Genomic DNA, 16,296 nt, shown 5'->3' with positions numbered 1-16,296 from the left:
ATGGTGTATTTTGGAATATACTTCCAAACGTGTTATGTATGCATAATGTCAATAGAATGTTCTTCCCTCTAAGCTGTTTATTTCACAGGGTAAAGCCGAAATATAATGATTGCAAAAGACACTTGTTTATTGGGTTGATTATCCCTACTCTTAGAATAAGTACCATTTTATGTGTTTATTATAATCCTGATTGTGCTAGCATTAAAATGCTAAATCTGAAACCTACCTGTAATTGCTTTATTGTAAGTTTGAACATTGACACTGCTTAAATTAGATCTTCAATTGTAGACTTGGTACACAGCCGGCTAAGGTAAATAAATACCTTTGTTCAAAATCGCCTTTAGGAATTCGTACCTTTTAAGTGTGAAGTAGTTTGGTTGTTGCTTCTTAGGCCATTATGCATCACATTACCAGGAGCTCTGGGCTTCACCCTAGGACGCCACTAGGCTCTAGGGGTTTAGTGCGGATGCCTGCCCTTTATCGCAGCCGCAAACGTGTGGAATTCTCCGTTTCTCCAGGATGCTTGTATGGCCACCTCATTAGCATTATGCTGCCCAATCCACACGTTCAGTTTCATCTTCACTAATAACAGCTAAATAATAATTCAAGACCATTTTAGTAATAAAAAAATCGAAGCTCATAAAGGTTAATCTTTCGCCAGAGAAGTCGGTTTAACAACCTGGAAGATGGCAGTCCTCATTGTCCGGCTCTTAAAAAGCACCCCTTGGTTTCATTTCGTTTTCATTGAGTTTGCTAAACATTTGATTTTTTTACAATAAGGGCTTTTTAGGTCTCGCCTGAGCCAGCGCTTTAGCGCTGCTCACGCGAGAGCTTTTGTAAACTGGGGATTTGAAAGTGCAAACTAGTGCTTTCAGGCCGCCAACTACAGTGCATGTGCGCCGGGCGCGCGCACCATTTGGCAGCCTGAAAGCACTAGTTTGCACTTTCAAATCTCCAGTTTACAAAAGCTCATTTCGCGGCCGCTTTGATGTTCTCAGTGAGCCGCGCGGCCACTGAGAACATCAAAGCGGCCGCGAAAGTGCTCACCATTTGCCACCCCCTCCCTTATCCCACTTCCTGCTTGTTTCACAATGGCGACAGCTTGTTCTTTATTTCAGTCTCCATCTCTTCCTTTTCTCATTCTTTCTCTTTTTTTCTTCCTTTTCATGAGTTCGCGCTATATAAATATGCACAAAAAAAAACTGCAGTACGTGACCGAAAACTCCCTGGAAATCCATGCTTAGAGTGAAGCGTGCGGAATACGGTCAGCCTGGCACAGATATTCATCTCAGGCCTGTGTGTTCAGGGGCACCTCCAGGCCATTATGTCTTCTCCCTGGACTCTCTGCCACTCATTGGCCTCCATTCTGGCTTTCCGGGCATCCCCAAGGCGCTGGTGGCTCACCACGGCAGTGTGAGCCCGAGGCGGAGTTTTAAAGACATGGCTGTCAAAGGCTGAGTGTTCCGGGCCGGAAGGCCATCCGTGACATTAAGCACAGTCACACCACCCTCTGTCTCAGATAATCTTTGTGTTTGTATAAAAGTTCAGCACCTCGTATTGGGCAGTAAGTGCTCTATAAATGTAACATCAGTAGCATAATATCCATAAAACCGCAATGTATGGATAGGGCGCCGTTCTTGGGGCTATGGATTGGCGCTGTTAATATTTCCTGGCTCCTTAGTATTTCTTTATGGCAGGAGGGTGCATTAACCATCCGAGCATTATTACTCACTTTATATTTACTAGTCGCTATAATGTTGGCCGACAGAGGGTTACCGCAAACGCAAGTTGGATTGTCTTCGTAATGTCACATTTGAGCTTGAATGATCTCCCCCCTCCCACCGCCCCCCCTCACCCCCTCCGGTTTTAGAATGACAATCTTAAACTGAAAGCCCTCTTCCCCTCCCCGCTCAGCCCCTCGCTCTTAGCGCCCGGAACAGCAGAATAACACAGGCCCTGGCGTGGAGCTCATCGGGGCTTTCACTATATGCGCTGCAGTTACATCAGAGTTAAATAAACGGGTGCCTAGATCGGGCGTCCGCGACTGTAGGCACACATATGCATTTTATGTCCTCTTCAATTGTGTAGGCTAAACGCCTGCTCCTGTTCAGGGCGGACAAAGGTGGACAAAGGTGTGTAAATAGCTAAACGTGTGTGCCTGTATATTATTCATAGCAAGTGATCGTGTACTGTCAGTTTATTGTGCCACCAGCGTTTGTAAAATGTCAGCAAAACCCTGATGTGGTGTAACAGTAGGAACGTAACAAACACTACCAGTTTATTTTTATATTCAATGTTTTTACAGGTGGTATGCTTGAATGCCTTTTTATTTATGTGTTGTTTTCAAAACACACAAATAAAAGGCATTGTCGTTTACAATGCCAATAGCTTAAACACTCGGAATATACTGGCTTCATGAGGTTGAACACCAAGGGCACAGTGCACAGTGTCATCTTAAGTGTCACCTGATCTCTGTTGGAATACTTTCCGACTATGACGTGGCTGCTGCCCACCAACACATATACATTGAAAATCAGAATGCTTCCCAATATCAGTACAATTCATATACAGCTGGGTTCCGAGTACTATGGGGAAGACAAATGGCCCATGAAATAGACAGTTTCATGGGACGTAGGCGACGTGACACCCAGATCTGCCCATTGTGTGACAGGCTGGCCTGCAATGTCCTGAAATAGCTAGCCATGTGCTGGCTGTCACCTGAGTTAAAGACAGTGTACTGACAATCTCCTTGATATTTCTGCAGAAAACACGGTGCACTGAACCTTTTACTCGATCTGATTATTGCCTCTAATCCAGCACCGCATCAACATTTAGTATTAGGGAAGCTCGTGAGGATTGCTCGTAGCAATGGATGTAGATAATTGGGTGGTACGAGGGCTTTAAGTGGGGTGAAAAAACTGGAGGGGGTCTCAAAGGGGCTTCGCCAATGTAATTAAGGGCGTGGCTTAAAATATGTAAGCTATAAATCTGTGCTTAGCATAGTGTGCCACCCGAGTGGTATTTTGCTGTTTCTGTCATTGCATCCAGATATGATACGAGTAACCTCAAACCTACAACAAGTCAGGACTATTGGCTTTGTCAATGGTTGTTAGTAGCAGTAGATAAACAGCAACTATGGCTTGCATATAATATTGAAAAAGCTTCCACTTAAAGCCCTGGTGAGACCTCAACAATGTTGCTGCTCCTCTTTTTGAAACTCAGAAGGGAAATCCAGAGAGAACAGGAGTCTCTTTAAAGGATTTTCCCGCCCCTACAACGCTCACCTGTCATGCCGTAACTCCTGTAGTGAGAAGTGAACAGTGTGAGCACGCGCACATGATGTGCCTAATGTCACTGTGTCTAGAAAAAAACCGGACCGCCTGTACCAGGGCATAAAACTGAGCCCGATAGAGAGACCCGTTTCGAGGCCTCCTTTAAACAAGCATTGGCATAGCCAATAGGTCTCGCATTTGGGACCTTATAAGTGTTTAGCCATGTAACAGCTGGTGGTGTTGCACCAAGGATATTCTGCTGCATAACTAAATACTTATAAGGTCCAAAAAGCGAGACCTATTGGCTATGCCAATGCTTGTTGATAGTATGGCCGTTCTGGTGTCTGGTTAGTTTGGCCTGTCTGTTGCTTGCAGTTACGTTGGTATCCCTGCTCTGGAAAACAAATTAACTCTTCCCTTTGATCATCCAGCTTGTGATGTGCATAGTGTTTTACAGCATCGTAAGTGGATTGTGCAGAGGGGCGTAGGCGTTCTCTGAAGCATATCCAAGTGTCAATCACAGATGGAGTCTGTACCAGAAAAGGGGCAAAATACTTCAGGCTCCTGCGACCCAAACAGACAAAGTTAAATCCCTCTTTTTACACATTTAAATTGTTGTGCTGTCAAACCTTCGCACTCTTTACAGCGTAGAGGTCACTTTGTAATACACAAATCAAAGGCATTTTCTATTATCATGGTGGCTTCTCCACTCCAGCACACAAGATTAAGTTCAGGTTCTTGAAGAAGTGTAGTTTTGCTGGGCCTCTTACACACTGCCAAACTGCCTCATATAATAATGTAATAATTGAATTAAGAGCTTTTTGCATCTTTGAAATCAGATCTCAATAATCCATGGAAGAGAACATTGTTCAAATTAAAGCCAAGTCTTTGACTTTGTCCTGGAGACAGACTATTCTTGAAAGATGCAAACTGTCATCTTCTTTTCTTCTTTTTTTTTTTGAGTATGGAGGTTTATATTTTCTTAGATTCATTTAATTGAAACTGTCTTTTACAAATTCAAAGTGTTTCTTCTTCGTCTTCATGAAAGATATAACCGGTTATGCTCCTCTTAGTAGCCGGGCATGTTTTGTCAGTGCATTAATGCATCTGCTTCAGAAACCTGATTGACCTCATGGCCTCAGGTTTAAGTCCATTATTCCTTTCTGCAGCCATTAAAATGAGTAACAAACACTATTATTCCGTGCCAAGATGCCCCTCTGGGTGAACGTGCACTTTACGAATACAGATTTTATGTTTCATGTTACAGTAGAACTATTCAATGACCCTTGACAACCTGAACTTTTGCGAAAAGAGCAATTGATGGACGGAATGCTGAAACCATGTCAAACATTCACCCCCAGTACAGGGATCTGGGCCTAACTCCTTCGTTTTTTTGCTCCCCATGCCATTCCAGTTTTGACCCAGCCATATGCAAATCAGTCTTGACCCTGCTCCGTCCATCATCGTGTTGTGCTCACCTGAATTTATGGCCTTATTTAGGTATTATAAAGGAGGAGGGATGGGGTTTAGTAATCCCTGCTTGCTGGAAAATCTGTTTTTATGCAATTGCATTTTTTTTTTAAATGTGTGGTTGGGGCATAGAATTGGTTTGTGTTGAAATATCAACTGAGAAACAGATGCGGTATGAGCCATCCAGGGTCACTGAGGGAGGGTTCAGCTTCGCCAAGGCTAATCTGTAGCTGCCCGTTACCAGCCTGGTATTTCTTGCGGGAGTGGCTGAGGGGAGGGCGCAGTTTTGCCAGGGGTCGCATCGGCGGACTCTTCTGCGCAGTTCATGTGCTGCATTGCTACAGTGCACCCGCTGACTTATTATTAAACATGGATTTTGAGAACTACTCTTAAAGAAAGAACCCCTCTCATTTGAACCAAGAATGTCCTTTTATAGTTCTCCTTTTGCTTGGTTTAAAATAGATCCCTTTCCTACCGGCCCCTTCTCCATTCGTTAACGCTTCTCTCGCCCTTCTGCTATTGTCATTCGTTAATTTCATCAACTCTTGCACTCCTCCTCCGTCTCTCCCCCACCTTGGCTAATGACCATGCTTCTGAATCATCCGGATCTGTTGGGAGCTGTCAGTTATGTGGCACCAGGTGGGCACCAAGTCTTGTCTTCATTTGTTTTTCTCGGTGGAGGAAGTGGGTTGGTTGCAGGTTATTATGCGATCCTGAATCAGTCTATTCTCTCTGAGGTTGTTTGAGAAGAGGTGGCAAGGAATGGCTGAGTGTTCTATGTTTTATGCCCCAGTTATTTGTAAAACGTTAGCTTTTTAGTATGATGGTGTTTCAAATATAGCTTTGGAGTGAGAAAACTGAAGGGCCTTTTATATGTAGCGAGAGCTTGAGCGGTTGACAGTCTGTTTACTGGCACCAGAACACAAACGTGTAAAAGAAAGCAGAACTTGGGGTGATGCCTGTTGTTTTAGCTTTCGACTGGAGCGGTCACCACTGGGCTTCTGGAACCGGCCGCTCTGCAAAGCTGCACACCCCGTTTGACCTCTACGCATCACAGGATAGCGAGTGGCTCCAAAAAGGAAGGGCAGGGATTTCAATTGTAGCAGCTATACTGTTTGGGACAAAAAAGGAGCTTCTATGATGAATTGGGTTTCAGAAGATATGCTGTTATCATGGACAGATGGATTAGCACTGGACTAATTTATTCAGCCATATTTGGAATTCTGTGAATGCATGCAAAAAGGACAAAGGCCCAATTGAAATGTTCATCCTGTGCGAGTTCAGGTTCCTAGATAGCAGTGTCCTGTCTCTGCGTGGACTCTAGGTTTTTTTAAACGACTCAGCAGGCTATAGAATTTCTTCCTGGGCGTAACTAATCAACACATTAATTATAGTCGTTAGTCCATCAGATGCATGTCAGATGCATAAATGAGGGTTCGAGGGAAGTGAACAGTGGTGCTGACAGCGCAGTGCAACAAAAAGCATATATTGGTGGGTAATATGCAGGGAATTTGCAATTCAAGTTTGAAATCCTGTCTCACTACAGTTCGTATGCTAGATGTTTAAGTGACAAGTTCCTCCATAAGCTAAGCTTTGATTCAACATTTCAGCCCACTGGGGTTAAGTTAACAACATTTCGGTCTGTATTTTAACGCCCACAGGTCATCGTCTGGGCAAAATTAGAGGCATTGTCTGTCCCGCGCAAAATAAAAAATTCTGATTCCGTCTCTTCTGAAGAGATCATTGTTGAAAAATTGGGAAATTCTCCAAACAGTACTGGGAATTGGCAGCTAGTCCGTGATTGGGAGCACATTAGAAACATGCCAGTTGTTGAGTAAAAAGTAGAAATCTGGTCAGTGTCAGGTCTACCACCACAGCTTACCCAGTCGATTGTGGAGCTTTTAAACGCAGTCTGCTGCATGTGCGTATAGTACCTTTTATATTTCTCCTCAGTGTTAGTCCAAATCTAGTCACTGTTCCGTTTTAAAACGTCATTAGGCATGCGTCTTAAGTCCAATTATTAAGCAAAGAAATGTAGGTTAGAGTTACTTACCTAGTTCCGTAAGGAACTTTGAACCATGTCAATCGCTTTAAAATGTAATTGCGCAAATATGTACATATCAGAACTATGTGCTCAAGTAATTCAGGTGTAGCGTTCAGTGCACAAACACTACCTAGTACTCTACAATTTTAAAAACACCTCTGTTAGTCTACTGGCATGGCGAGTAGGGCAAACCGAGCCTGTCCTTGTATGTTGTAAGTTATCTGCGGTAAAAAGTCACACAAGAGGAAAAACGGCCCCAACTCCGTGGTTGGCTGTGAAACTGCACAAATTTCCAACCCAAGTATACTTAAGTCCATCACACATAGTTACAAACGGGATTGTTTTCTGAAACACTTTTATATCAAAAAGTTTTTAAACCAATCAGCTTTATTTCGATATAATGAATATCTTAAAAAGCAGTACAAAGAATAATGAACAATAAAAGGATAAAAGGGGCCAATACATAGAAAAATAAACATACATTTCATACTACAGGTGGCCCCAATAAATTGGATAAAAACAATTAAAAATGCAGATTAAACAAGATACGAAAGCCTAATTGATCTAATGTGCCAAGCCCATCCTAGGAACTTTGCTAAGCCACAAGCAAAAAGGGGCCGTGGGTCATTTTTCAGTATGCGAAGGGCCTCCTTGTGATGTCTAGTTCCAAGTTCTCTGCAGAGTGGCTTTAACCATCTACTGCGGGGGTCTACATAAGCCGGGCATTCAAACAACAAATGGGGAACAGACTCTGTTCTATTTTCACAAAATGGGCAAGAGGAGATTGTTTGGGCCGGAGCCTTCCACCTAGAGGTCAGTTCCCCAACGGGAAGTAGACCTACCCTAAATTGGAAGTAAAGAGCCCTGTCCCTGCGGTTTGTGATAGTATCCAAATATGGTTCACAGTAAGACACATCCTTTACCAAGAGGAAATCTAAGGTAGTCCTGCACAAATTGGCATTACTACTTCTACCATCGGCTACCCATCTCCAATATATCTTCTTTATGACAGATTTTGGGGGGGCAGTTCTGTTGTTCCAAGCGTCGTCTAGGCCAAGATTGCCGAGAAGGCGCTTGACTTCCCTCAACCAACAGATCTTTGGCCAGCCTGGCAGAGCCAATACATTAGTTAAGCCCTCCGCGTAGCTTGACATTTCTGGAACTCTCCAAATTCGCGCCCATAAAAGGAGGGGACGGAGCCTGGCCTGATCACTAATTGCCCGAGTACCCATATCTAGAAGCAGTGGGAGGGTTGGAGTACTATAGGGAGCCCCATTAGGTCTTTGTGGAATTTACTTTCTGAGCGGGATAACTGATCCACATTGTGAACCCCCCAGAGTTCAGCTCCATAAAGTGCTGCACTGACACCCCTAGCCCTGTAGATGTCTAATATAGGGGCAATGGGTTTGATGGTTGAGGCACGTTGTTCCTTTTTTTATTTTTTTATATTTGTTTATTCAGGTCAGCAAGTCAATGACATTACAGTTATATTTGCACCAAGCTCCCGCAACAGCAGGCTATGTCCGAACAAATCAATGACTGTAAATCAGCGTGAATACAATGCTCAGTTTTCATATTCCACCCAAATACACTTTTACATAACCATAACCAACACAAACACTGGTACAGATGGAAAGCAGCAGTACCCAAACAGTTCACTTTTGGCAATTGAGGAGCGAAACCTGCAAAGGGAGCAACCAATATTAAGTGGCAGACAGCAGTGACGATCTTTTGTGTGTATCGGACCCCAACTGGCTAATCACCCCACCCCCCACAATGCCCCGACCCCACACATACACGCTCAGGCGGCTGCCGATGGTTGTAAAATAGGCTAGAGCCCATTATCAGAGGCTAACCTCCCACCGCCCCCAGCCCCCTCAACCCATGTCATCAGAAACCTCCCCAGACAGGGATCGTGGAGAGCCGGGGGAGCCCGCTCCCTCCCGGGTCCACTGCAGGAAGGGCTCCCAGATGTCCCTGGGACGGGAAGCGGTCGGCATCGACTCCCAGTAACATTCCAGTTGTGCATTCCCATACGTAACATCTTTCACCCACTCTGCAAATTTAGGCACGGATTTACGGCCCCAGCGCACCGCCACCTGCCTCTTAGCATATAAGAGCAATAGCGCATGTAGTTTCCTAGTCTTTGGAGGGGTATTTTGGACATATCCCAGCAGCCCTAGTTGTGGCGTCGGCGTGTCGGTTCTACGGAGGATTTGATTGATGGCCGTGAAGATATTCACCCAGTATTCCTCTAGGCGCGGGCAGCTCCATGCCACATGCATGAAAGTAGCCCGCTCGGCCCCACACTTCCAACAGTTGTCATCCTCCCTGAGGCCCATACGATGCAACGATCTCGGTGTGCGATAGTATCTGTGCAAGAACCTTAAAATGCACCAGGCGCAGCCTATAATTAGGTGATAGTTCCTTCAATTGCCCACAACAAAAGGCCCACTGCTCTTCAGACAAAGGGGTCTCCAGATCCGCGTTCCACGCATTTAGCGAGGAAGGTACAACGACAGGGGCTTGTTCTTGCATGCAGTTATATAACCGGGATACCAGTTTTTTGGGAGAAGCTTTCGAGAGTAAATTTTGTAATGCCTGGAGTTGTAGGGGCTCTTCCGGGAATTGAGGCCATAGCGTTTTACAGGATTCTCTAAGCTGGTGCAGGGTAAAAAGATCAGTAAAGGTCCCTTGCGAGTCAGTTTCGCCCTCCGCGGGAACCCCGAAGGTTCCCCCTGGGTATATGTCGGCGAAGGTGCGCAGGGTGTTCCCTCTAATCACTACGGCCCCCCCTCTGTCTTGCAGGCAGGGAAGCAAAGGGTTGCCTCTTAGGGGAGCAGCCGGCGCATACAGGAGAGGGAGACGCGCCCGCCTCCCCAGTTCCCGCCATGTCCAGCGAAGCAAGGCCACCGTGTCCACATACCCGGAGGGGCGGGACGACTTGCCGTATAATGCCACACTGAGGGGCAAAGGAGCTGCCACTGCCGTCTCCACTGCAATATGCGGTTGGTAGGGAGTGGGGAAAACCCAGAAGTGTAGAAATTGCGCCTGCGCGGACAGTGCGTATAACGCCATGTCTGGGGCCCCCAATCCGCCCTGTCGCAACGGAAGGGTGAGCAGCGCCCAGGAAGATCTAGCCTGGCCCCCAGTCCAAACCAGCGTCAACAGCAGTGACCGCACCCGGGCGTGGAAATGCGCCATCAGGGGCACAGGTACATTCACAAATAGGTACAAAATCTTAGGAAGGACCACCATTTTTGCAAGGGCGATCCGTGCAACCAAAGACAGGGGGAGCTTATTCCAGAGTTCAACTTTCCCTTCCAACCAGTCTACCGCCCTGCCGAAATTAAGCGTCCACAAGTCATTCAGGTTACGGCTTATCCAGACCCCCAGGTACTTGACCGAGTCAGTTTCCCAGCGCAGGGGATAGTCCGAGGTCACCTCCGAGGTGGCATCCGTCAAAGGGAACGCGACAGATTTGGACCAGTTGATAGCTACTCCCGCCAGTCCCTCAAACCGGACGAATTCCCTTAGCAGCGGGCTCAGGTTCACGGCGGGGTTGTTGACATATAGAGTCACATCGTCTGCGTACAGGGAAATTAGCAAGCTACGGGAGCTGAAGCCTATACCTCGGGCTGTGTGGTGTTGGCGGACCCGAGCCGCCAGAGGCTCCATGGCGATGGCAAAAAGTAGAGGGGACAGAGGGCATCCCTGCCTGGTCCCGCGTGATATGCCAAATGGCTGGGAGATCAGCCCATTTACCCGCACCCGCGCTCTGGGAGCGGCATACAGGGGCCGTATCCGGTTTATGAAGAGGGGACTAAATCCCATTCTACCAAGAATCCGAAACAGGTAGGGCCACTCTAGCGAGTCAAACGCTTTCGTGGCGTCTAAGAAAATGACCACCGCCTGTATTGAGGGGTGTAGGTAGTGCAATACTGAAAAAATCGTTCGCAAATTGTGGGACGTAGCTCGGCCGGGGATAAACCCCGATTGATCGGGCAGCGCCACCATCGGTAACAAGGGTTGAAGCCTGTCTGCAATCAGTTTAGCGTAGATTTTGACGTCCACATTAATAAGGGAGAGTGGACGGTACGAGTCTAACAGCTGGCTATCCTTGTCAGGCTTCAGCAGTGTGATTATGAGTGCCTCCCGCATAGAGTCCGGTAGGGAGCCAGTCTCCTGGGCCTCTGCAAATACCGAGAGAAGCCTGGGGGCCAGTTCGTCGACGTACGTTTTATAGAAGGTGGTGGTCAGGCCGTCAGGGCCAGGGGCCCTGTGCGCGGGCATGCTCTTTATCACCTGCGCCACGTCCCGGGCAGTGAACGGGACATCCATGTATCGGCGGTGGTGATCGCTAAACCAGACAATGGCGATCGAGTCAAGGAATGCATCTAGGGATTCCGGAACTGTGGTCTGTCTGGAAGTGTAAAGGGTCGAGTAGAACTGGGCGAAAGCAGTCAGAACTGCATCGTGCCCTAACCGGAGCTCACCCCCCTCGTCCTTTATGGAGGTTATAAATTGGGACTGCGTTCGCGGAGAGATCAGCCGCGCCAAGGTCCTACTCGGTCTATCTCCCTCACCGTAACGACGGGCCTCCGCCTGTTTACCTAGGAACTTCACCTCGCGCTGCGCCTCGATTCCGAACTCTAGGAGCTTAGACTTCATTTGGGCCGCCAGTGCGGGTGACGGGTCAGCGCAGAATCTCACATCTAACTCTCGTAGCTCCCCCTCCAACCGGCCCAGAGTCCCGCGAATGGCCTTGAGAACCCCGGCCTGCCTGGAGATACACTGGCCTCGGATTACCGCCTTAAATGCGTCCCAGAGGGACGCCTCGGTAGACACTGACCCCGTGTTGGTTTCAAAATACTTCACAATGTCCTCCCTAATTTCTTCGGTGAAAGCAGAGTCCGTAAGCGCATGCTGGGGCAGCCGCCAGGAGAACGCGCGGGTAGGGGCATCAGGTACACTAATCCCTAGCGAGCAAGGGGCGTGATCAGAGAGTGACCGTGCTTGAATGTCTACCTCAACCCTTCAGGACGCCACATCCGGCGAGACCAACCAGTAATCTAGACGGGACCACGCCGCATGCTGGCTCGTTATGCAAGTCCCCACAGTGTCAGTAGGATGCCTAGCTCTCCATATATCCGACAACAAACCCTCAGTCATAATATCGAAAACGGCCTGCCGCGCTCTGGTGTGTGTTGGCCCTCCCGCACCCCTGCGATCCACCGCATCCTCCAGTACTACATTAAAATCCCCACCAAGAATAATCGTGGAACAATCTAATAGCATGATCTGTGCCCATAGCTCCCTGAAGAAGTCGGGGTCATCGATGTTAGGTCCGTACACTGCAGCCAATACAATCTCCCTCCCCTGCAGCACACCATGGGTGATAGCATATCGGCCCTCTTTGTCCAATAGAGTGTGGTGTTCCTTCCAATCCAGCCCGGACCGTATGAGTATGGCCACCCCTCTGGCATTATTCGAATAAACAGCGGAGTACACCCACGCCCAACGTGAGTGCTTCAGCCGATGTGAGGGTGTGGAGGATAAGTGCGTCTCCTGCAGAAAGCAGATATCTACCTTGTGTCGAGCGAGATACCCCTGCATGAGCCGAGCCTTTTTGTAGTCCCCGAGCCCTCTAATGTTCCACGTCAACCTAACGTTCGCCATCCCATCAGTCAGGTTATGTCACTGCACTATCGCCCCTGCACCTACACTGTATCGCAGCTCCAAGGTATAGCCTGTGCCCTGCGTGTGGTTTCATAGTGATAAACTGCGAAGAATCATAGCCATCGTACCAAAACATGCCAAACTTTAACAACCCCAACTCCCCCCGCCACCCCCCACCCTCACCAACCCCCCAATCAGGTTGTGACAGATCCCCAACAGGTACACGCCAAACGTGTGTGCAACTGACACCCACAAACGATGGGAGACACCCCATGGGGCGTGGTGCTCCAGACGTACTCCCCTGCTTTCACAGGGTGGCTGCACCATAGTGAACCCCACATCACAACCGTGTCCCTCGCCTTGCCGAGGAATTGCAGTTCGGGAATCAAAGTGCACACACCAGGGGCAGGTCTCCCGCGTCTCTTCAGAAACTGGAAACTGGGCAACAAGAGTGGCCACCGGCGGGAAGGGAACGGCCCCGCACGTATAAAACACAATGTACAGCATGGGTGGCGCACGCCGCCCACCCACGCCCTGGTCAGTCATTGTCACTCAGGCGACCGTCTTCCATCTCTACATGTGGCGACGTGCGTCTAGCCACAGCCCTCCGAGCCGCTTAGCAAACTTTAACGCCTCCTTTGCCTCGGTGAAGTAGTGTGTGGCGCCCTCATGCGTCACCCTCAGCTTAGCTGGATATAGCAGTGCATATGGGACGGTAGCCTGTAGTAGCAGCTTTTTGGCAGGTAAAAATTCCTTCCGGGCAGCCTGCACCAAAGGAGTGAAATCCGGGTAAAAGGAGATGTTATTTCCTTTATGTTCAATTTTCCCCTTTTCACGGGCAAGGCGTAAGATGAGGTCCCTGTCTTGAAAGTTAAGGATCTTAGCCAGGATAGAGAGTGGCGCCGCCCCCACCGGCGGCCTCTTCCCCAACGACCTGTGTGCCCTCTCAACTGCGAACATCGGGGATAGCGCCGTATCAAAAAGTTCGTGGAGCAACTCTGACACATACAGTTCCATTTTGCCCATGTTCGTCGTCTCTGGTATACCCGTGATTCGAATGTTGGATCTGCGGGACCTGGCCTCTAAATCATCGGTCTTGGCCCGGAGGAATTCCAGTTCTTTGTCAACGAACGTGAGGTGTTGCTTGGTTTCACGTCTGAACTCACAGCATTCAGTGCGTTCGTTCTCTAGGCTGTCTAGCCGTGTTTCGTGTGAGTCCACTTGTTGTTTGACAGACTCTAGCTGTGAGGCCATGGCGTCTAGTTTGGCATCAATACTCTTTAGGCTAGACCGAACCTCCCGCATCAGGGCGCGGTATTCACCCTCAGGTAGACTCCGCCGCCTCCTGGTCCGCCGCCTGTTGCTTGGCCTGTCGCTTGTGGTCAAAAGTGAGCCTGGACTGTTTCGCCTCGTTCTTCCCCCCCCATGGCGACTAGCCCGTCGCGAACACTTATGGGGAGATTTCCACTACGACAGTCCGGTATGGCAGTATGTAGTTGACGGCGCCTGATGCACCGGCCTCGCCCCCCGGTGTGTAGCAGCCCCCCTGCACCAACTCCACTCCTATGGCTCCAGATCTGCAGGGGCGCAGCGTGAAGTCCCGAGCGGCGCCTGGGCAGGCCGGCAGGATAGGGCCACCGAGCGGCGCCGCCCCGATCCAGGCACCCCCGCCAGCTGGGTCGCCTCAGTCCCCACCTCGCGGGGCGACGCGGGAGCGGTTGGACGAGTCACAGGCAGCCCCACGATCCCTCACCTGTGACCACTCGCGGAGCCTCAATGCCGCCTCCTCCTCGGCCGCCAGTGTCCACAGGAGTATGATTGGCACGGCTCGGATGCCCCCCCGGCTTGGCACGACCCAGCTGCGTCCCCTGTCCGGCAATCTCCAGGTCAGGTACCGGGACGGCGCGGTATGTTCAGGCCCCTCCGTGGCTTAGTGCAGGTCCGCACCCAATCAGGCCGCCCTCAGCATAGGCAGTCGCGGTCCGCGGCGTACTTACAGCGGTCTCCTCGGCGCTCGTCTCGTCCGCAGGTTTCACCACCACGGCCACCGACCTCCACCTCAGCAAGCGTGTATCAGCGCGGGCCCAGCCACAGTCCGGCACCCACCAAGCACCGCAACGGCCAGTCTCACGTCCGTCTCCGCCAGTGTTCACAAAATGGCGCTCGCGCCGCCTGGGTCTCCTCCTCCACGGTCGGGCGCAGGCAGGCTCGGCAGCGCCCCACACAGCGCGGCGGGCGGAGCGCAGCGGCAGGGCCCCAGATAGCTCCGCTCCTGCGGCTTCGATTACCTCCCGTCCATTCTCCTCAGGGCCGAGACAGCAGCCGGCCACTCCGCTCCAGGCCCACACAGCCCCGGTCTCACGCAGCCGCACCTCACCGCCTCTGACCTCCACGGCAGCGGGCTCGAACCAGGGGTTCCGCACGGGCAAGGCGGCCAGGGGTACAGCTCGGCTCCACGATCTCCAGCAGCCTCAAGAGACCTGACGACAGCGCATCTAGCAAGGCGGCGCCCTCCGGTGCAGAAATCGGGACACTTCACGTGAGTGGGGCAGGATTACAGAAGGATTAATTCGTGCAGCCGGCGGAGCTCGCTCAGAGCGGCCATTTCGCTGCCCGGTTGGCCACGCCCCAGGCACGTTCTTCCTTAAGAAGGGCACCCACCACCCTCTTGTGGGTCAGCAGCATCTTTTGGTGGTGGCATTTCCATCTCATAGAGTCAGAGGCGAATACCGAGGTAGTCTAACTCCGTGACCCTCTCGAGGGGAACAGAATCTAAGGTCGGTGGTTTAGCTATCTTTTTCGGGGGGTTAAGGACCAGGTACTTAGTTTTCCCTGTGTTAATAACTAATCCCCTTGCATCACAAAAAGATTTAAAGCTAGTTAACAGACTCTGTAGGCCTACCGGGGTTTTAGAGATCAGGAGGCTATCATCTGCAAATAGGAGGGTAGGTATTCTTCTGCCAGCCAGGGATGGTGCATCTGCAGGATGTTGCAGCAGGTGCTCCACCACTCCATTAACATACAATGAGAACAGAGTGGGGGCTAAGACACATCCCTGGCGTACCCCTCTAGGTATTCGTGCTGTTTTTTGTCCCTGATTACCCCACCTGGTCTGTGCAAAGTTGTCAGCATGTAATTTAATTAACATGTTTAATAAGTATGGTGGAATGCCTAGTTCCTCGAGCACACTCCAGAGTTGGCTGCGTGGGACCAGGTCAAAGGCAGTCCGCAGGTCTATAAAAGCGAGATACAGACTGCCTTTGCCCAGTACAACCACCTTCCAATACAACATCATAAGCCGGAAAGATTGCTCTATCGTCCCCATACCCGATCTAAAACCGGCCTGGAAGTCAGAAAGAATGCCCTTTTCCTCAACCCACTGCAGTACTCTGCCCAAAACCACTTTTCCCGCCACCTTCTGTGAAGAGTCTAAGAGGCTTATGGGGCGATAATTGGCAGGGTCGTTCCGACTCCCTTTTATAAAGATCGGAACGACCTCAGCACCCTTCCATGAGGCCGGGAGGGTTGCCCCATCAAAACTAGCATTCAGTAGGGCAGCAATAAGTTTTCCCCACTCCTCAGGGTTGATGCGTAGCAAGTCCCCTGGTATGCCATCCGGACCCGCTGCTTTATTGGGGACAAGGCATTTGATCGCCCCTACCACTTCCTTAGGTGTAAACAGAAGCTCATCATTAAACTCGCAGGGTACTAAGGGATACTGTTCTAGCAAACTTAACCCCCTATCCGGGAGCATTGTGTAGAGCTGGGAAAAGTGGTCAAACCACGCATCCTCCGGTATGTTGCATGATAACATTGTGTCCACGGGTTTAT

General features: G+C 49.8%; 1 protein-coding gene across 2 annotated transcripts in view; it reads left to right on the top strand.

The window, feature by feature from the left end:
- The window catches only part of TM7SF3 (transmembrane 7 superfamily member 3), a 213,197-nt gene that overhangs the window by 43,180 nt on the left and 153,721 nt on the right, over window positions 1-16,296 (top strand). The gene's annotated exons all lie outside the window — the stretch shown is intronic.

This window comes from Triturus cristatus, chromosome 4_1, assembly GCF_964204655.1.
Source record: "Triturus cristatus chromosome 4_1, aTriCri1.1, whole genome shotgun sequence".
In the NCBI taxonomy this organism is placed as follows: Eukaryota; Metazoa; Chordata; class Amphibia; order Caudata; family Salamandridae; genus Triturus; species Triturus cristatus.
This window is presented reverse-complemented; position numbering and strand designations above follow the sequence as displayed.